The 6075-nt window shown below is 50.3% G+C and overlaps 1 pseudogene; it reads right to left on the bottom strand.

Moving 5' to 3' along the window:
- Window positions 1-5071: 5071 nt before the first annotated feature.
- Window positions 5072-5818, bottom strand: LOC110294989 (large ribosomal subunit protein bL12m pseudogene; annotated as a pseudogene).
- Between the last annotated feature and the right edge of the window lie 257 nt (window positions 5819-6075).

A 6075-nucleotide genomic window follows, 5' to 3' on the forward strand; every position in this document is an offset into this window, starting at 1 on the left:
TAGAGGCTAGCCTGCTCTACAGACTCAGTTCCAGGCCCACAAAAGCTACATAATGAGACTGGTCTCCAAAATAAGTGGGTGGAGGTTGGACAGACAGCTTTAGGATTAAAAGCACTGGCTGCTCTTCTAGAGGACCTGGGTGATATTCCCAGCAGCCACGGAGCAGCTAACAACTGTCTGTAACTCCAGTTCCAGGAGATTGAACATCCTCTTCTGGTCTCTTCAGGTACGAGACACTCATGTGGGACATAAAACAGACAAGACAGACAAAACATAAAAATAAATTTTGTTTTGTTTTGTTTTTCAAGACAGGGTTTCTCTGTATAGCCCTGGCTGTCCTGGAACTCACTTTGTAGCCCAGCAAAAATAAATTTTTAAAAAAACAAAATCCCCCAAACTTAAATTTATTTATTTAATGTATATGAATACACTGTAACTGTCTTCAGACACACCAGAAAAGGGTGTCAGATCCCATTACAGATGGCTGTGAGCCACCATGTGGTTGCTGGGATTTGAACTCAGGTCTTCTGGAAGAGCAGCCAGTGTTCTTAACCACTGAGCCATCTCTCCAGACCCAAACTTAAATATTTTTAATTTTTTTCCTTTTAATAGCTGAAGAGCCTTACATCACATATATGTATACATTTTTGTTTGTGTTTTTGTATATGCATGTGTGCCTGTGAGAGTTTATGTGACCTGTATACAAGTAGAATCCTGTGAAGCAGAGGACCTTATTACAGACAGATGAGAGCTACCCTGTGGGTGCTAGGACCAGAACTGTATTCTCTGCAAGTGGAACCAGTACTAGTGCTCTTAACTGCTCAGCCACCTCTCCAGCCCCTCGTTTTGTTTTTTGTTTTTGTTTTTTTTGTTTGTTTTTTGTTTTTTGAAACAGAGTCTTATGTAGCCCAGGTTAGCCTCAAAATTCACTATGTAGCCAAGGATTACCTTCAGTTCTGAATTCTCCTGCCTCCACCTCCCAAGTGTTGAGCCTTCGGGTCCAGTCCATAGCACCCTAGCACACAAAACCTCAAGCCTTTCTCTTAAGCTGTGTGAAAAGCTGTGTGCCATTCTTGTCCTCCTGTAGGACTCTTGCAGGAACCTCCCAGGCTTGCAGAGCAGGTGCTGGCCTCATTCCTGGAAGAAGAATGCTCTAGAACACAATCTGGCAGTCCAGCAGTGTGTATAGGGTGGAACCTGTTGTGTGCACTCTACAGGGGTGGGGGAGGTGCTACAGAGTGGAGTGACAAGAAAGAAGCCAGAGCTGAAGGCTGAGAGGAGCAGCCAAGGTCTGGGAAAACAGCTCGGTCTGCAAAGTGCTTGTCATACAAGCATGGAGATTTCCGGAACCCATCTGAAGGAGCTGGGTGTGGTCCTGTGCGCTGGGAGACCCGAGGCTTCCCCATACTCACTGGCCACCTTCCTACAATAATTGGTGAGCGTCAGGCCAGTGAGAGACCCAGCCTCAGGAGAAAGAGAGAGAGAGACAGAGAGAGAGAGACAGAGTGAGAGTTAGTTTCAGCCAAGGCCGGGTTCTATCTCTTTCTGGATGCTTTTGTGCAGGGTTCCTGTGTTGTGTGTTGGCATGGATGATTCTGGAGGCTTCTACATGATCTAAAGAGCTGAGGTCTTCATGGGGCTGGATGAAGAAGAACCTAGAGTCAGTCTGGTGGCCTAGACAGCAGCAGGGTTAGTCCCTCAAGGCACTAGGACTCCCTAGCCTTAATGCTGAGGTCTGTGGCCAGAGCAGGCTGTAATGAACAGGGATGTATGGTGGACCTCATGCTAAGAAGAGGTATGAAGTTTCCACCCCTGCTTCTGGCCCCACTGTCTTCAGCTACACTGCCTGCTAGCTCAGGCCTGGGCTATGCCAAGGACAGGACAGGACAGGACAGTGGGGCTGAGGCTCACTGTGCAGATGCTTCACGGTCCTAGGCAGAGAGTGTTGGCAGTAGAGTCAGAGATAAAGAGACAAAGATAGATAGAAACAGAGATGGAGAGAGAGACAGAGAGACAGAAAAAGAAAGGCACTGATAGAGAAAGTTGAGCAAGTAAGTCTCAGTGGTAGAGCCCTTGCCTAGAATCCCCCAGGGAGGGGCTGGGGCGTGGCTCAGTGGTAGAGCCCTTGCCTAGAATCCCCCAGGGAGGGGCTGGGGGCGTGGCTCAGTGGTAGAGCTCCTACCTAGAATCCCCCAGTGAGGGGCTGGGGGCGTGGCTCAGTGGTAGAGCCCCTGCCTAGAATCCCCCAGTGAAGGGCTGGGGGCGTGGCTCAGTGGTAGAGCCCTTACCTAGAATCCCCCAGTGAGGGGCTGGGGGCGTGGCTCAGTGGTAGAGCCCCTTCTTAGAATCCCCAGTGATGGAGCTTTGTCTAGTGTACTTGAGGCCGTGGGTTCCTTCCCTGACACAGAACACAGAAAGCAAAATATCGCCGGGCGTGGTGGCGCACGCCTTTAATCCCAGGGCTTGGGAGGCAGAGGCAGGCGGATTTCTGAGTTCGAGGCCAGCCTGGTATACAAAGTGAGTGCCAGGACAGCCAGGGCTACACAGAGAAACCCTGTCTCGAAAAACCAAAAAAAAAAAAAAAAAAAAGAAAGCAAAATATCTGTACATGGGAGCCAGAAGAATAGTCTTCCACAAGGAAGAGCCCCAAATTAGTTACGCAATACCAAGTGGCAAGCCCTGAAATCATATACATACAAGTAACATTATATAAACTGAACACACACAGACACAGACACAGACATCCCACAACAGTTTAAGAAATTGAGGCCATGGATCTGAGAGAGTAAAGTGAGTGTACCAGGAAAGCAAGGAAGGAAGAGAAAGAAGAAATGGTATAATTATACTCTAATTAAAAAAAATTTTTTTAAGTAAAATAAATTCTGTGCATGATCAGATAGTTTCATGTCTCCCTGCGACAGATAGACTTGCGGGGAAAACAAGGTTTCCGAAGGAAGAGATAAGCCGTATCGCTCCATCTCCTGCAGTGACGCGCAGGCTGCTTTCCACAGCAGAGGCCATTTCTTTCAAAGTCCTTGAAGTGACCTCGTGGGTTCAGGAGCCTCCTTTTGTGTTTTGCTTTGCTTTGCTTTTGTTTCTGTTTGTTCATTTTGAGAAAGGGGGTCTCGGTTAGTCCAGGTTAGCCTCCCTATGTATCTGTGGATGACCTTGAATTTCTAATCCTCCTGTCTCCATCTGGGTGTTGGATTACAGGTCTTCACAGACACGCTTGGCCTTCCTGCCCCTTCTTGTCACTTTCAATAAAACAGGCGTTTTGGCCATCTGGGCCTCACGGATGAAGAAACCCTGTGGTACTGTGGGGCGGTCAGCTCTGAGGTCTCCCCAGCCCCGCCTGTGTGGGAGATTCTCATCTCTAATCTGAGATGGAGTTTGTGGGTCTAGGTTTCTGCTCCAATCTTCTTAAGTCATACGCCCATCTCGTGAGGATTAGCCCGGCTCATCTTCAGAGCCACTTAGCCGCTGACCTCCACGACCCAGAGCAGTTCAGGAGGGATATGGTGCCTCTGCTTGGCTGGGTCTCTTCTTAGGAGAACTCACGTCCCCCTGGGGTGGGAGTACCATAGCTTGCTGTGCACACACATCCTACTGTCTGCTGTGAATCTACTGGGGACTATTCTGTGTGCTTGCTGTCTGTATTGGTCAGGGTTCTCTAGAGAAACAGAACGTGCAGAATGAATATGTATATTCACTTTACATATGTATGTATGTGTATATATGTACACACACACACACACACACACACAGGATTTATTAGAGTTGCTTACAGGGTGTGGTTCAGCTAGTCCCACAATGGCTGCCAATAGATGAAAGTCCAAGAGTCCACTAGTTGCCTGGTCCCACGAGGCTGGGTGTCTCAGCTGGTCTTCAGTATAGGCTGGGATGCTGAAGGAGTAGGCTGATGCCAGGAAAGGAACAGGCTTGCCAGTGAGAGAGCCAGAGCAAGCAGGCAGAGCCTAAGCTTCCTTCTTCCATGTCCTTTCTGTAGGCTTAGGTTAAAGGTGTGTCTCCCATCTCAAAAGACCCAGATTAGCAGTGGGTCTTCCCACTTCAGATGATTTAACTGAGAAAAAAGTCCCTCACAGGGGTCCCCAGCCATTTGGGTTTCACTTAATTCCAGATGTAGTCAAGTTGACAACCACAAAGAGCCATTGTATCTATTGTGTGCCAAGGGCCTAGCCCTTCCTGAATGTCTACTTGGTGCCAAGTGCCTGATGTATGTTGGCTGCCTACTCTGTAGCGAGCACCTAGTGAGTGCTTGTCCTACTGCGCGCTGAATAGAATTCCAGGCCCTACTTTGCCTCTCTGTGTCTTCCCAATGGCCCTCATGGCAGTCCCTTTTGCCATTCCACTTTACAGAGGAGAAACTGAGGTCCGGGGGAAGAACAAAGCTTGTGTGTCTACTTTGTGAGCCCCAAAGCAAACACCAGGTGCAGCTCAGAGGGTCTGAGGAAGCTGCTGAAGGTTACACAGTAAGAACAGTGGAGCCAGGCTGGGGACAGGCCTGCCCTCAAGCACTGTAGCAGCAGGTCCCAGTGAATACTGCTCTGATGTCACCCTTGCCCCTCCCTTCACCTGCTGGTGAGAGGACACAGGGAAGGGCGCCAGAAGCTGTGGCCTTTTGGTGTTTTCTGAGCAATCCTGAAGGGTGTGGCTCTTCACTCTTGTGGAAGATCCCATTCTTCTTTCTCTCTGCCTTGGGGGAGGGAGGCTGACAGCCATCATGGGGGAGGGGAGCTGGCAGCCAGCATGTGGGGGGCTGACAGCCATCATGGGGGGGTGGGGTCACCAAAGCTCAGAGACCCTACAGTTCTTGTCAGCTGTTTTGTCTTCCTCTTTGGGGGGCACTTTTGGGGAGTACACACAGGTGCTGATGCAGGGTACCCTCAGGTATTTTGGAGGAGCACTCAAGGAATACTCTCAGCAGTTGGGGAGCACTCTTTTTGTTGTTTGTTTGTTTTGTTACTGTTTTTACTTTTCTTTCTTTTTTCTTTTTTTTTTTTCCTAGGTGGTCCTTTATACACCCAGCCCTGGGCAGACACATCACTCACTGAACACCCCAGCCTGAATAGTATATTTTCTCAGTAGCCACCAGAGGGTGTGTTCACTTGGTAAGTTCCCAAGGCAATCTGGGAATCCCAATGAGTTCTGCAAAGGTTGTTACTGCCCCACCCCATCATAGTAGGTCCATCCTGTCCCTCTCAGGAGACCTCGGACACTCGCGTCACTAGCTGTTGCTCCCACCACAGCGGCTGGGAGTGAATCAAGGTGAGCAGGCTTTGCCCGGATCCCAGAACTCTAGTCCGTAAGTCCTCATAACCATGCCTCACTCCAGAACCACAATGCCACCCACTGCTTTGATCTTCTCGACCTCGGCTTTGGCCACGTTGGCTTTGATTACCTGGGGCAGGGACTCGACCAGCTTCTTGGCCTGGACGAGGTTGATGCCCTGGACGTAGTTCTTGATCTTCTTGATCAGCTTCACTTTGTCCACAGGCTTTGCCTCTGTCAGGCGGACGGTGAAGTCTGTCCGGTTCTTTCTGTTTGGGGATGTCTTCTTCCTCGGCCGCCTCAGAGGTCGGTGCTGCAGCAGAGATGAGACCAGGCACCATGCCACCCATTGGCATAAGGTTGACATCCTGGATCTTCAATGTTTTCTTCAGGAGTTCGTTGAGGTCTGAGATCTCCAGGAGCGCAAGGCTGGCAGTGTCTTGGACCCGCTGCTGGATCTTGGGGGGCGGGGGGTGTGTTCTTTGGTAGCATTACCCAGAAGTGCGCCGGCGACACAGACGCTGGGCATCTGTTGCCTGGCAAGGCGGAGCGCTGCGCCCCCCCCACACCCCCCCCCCAGTCCAAGCCGCAGCCTCCACAGGCAGCAGCTAGTGGCCACCCTGTTTTTATTTTTCAAGACAGCGTTTCTCAGTGTAGCCCTGGCTGTCCTAGAACTAACTCTATAGACCAGGCTGGCTTCCAACTCCCAGAGATCTGCCTGTCTCTGCCTCCCTCCCGAGTGCTGGGATTAAAGGTGTGCGTCACCACCACCTGGCTGGGGAGCAC

The sequence above is a fragment of the Mus caroli genome, unplaced genomic scaffold (genome assembly GCF_978045245.1).
Source record: "Mus caroli unplaced genomic scaffold, Mus_caroli_1 scaffold_4, whole genome shotgun sequence".
NCBI lineage: Eukaryota > Metazoa > Chordata > Mammalia > Rodentia > Muridae > Mus > Mus caroli.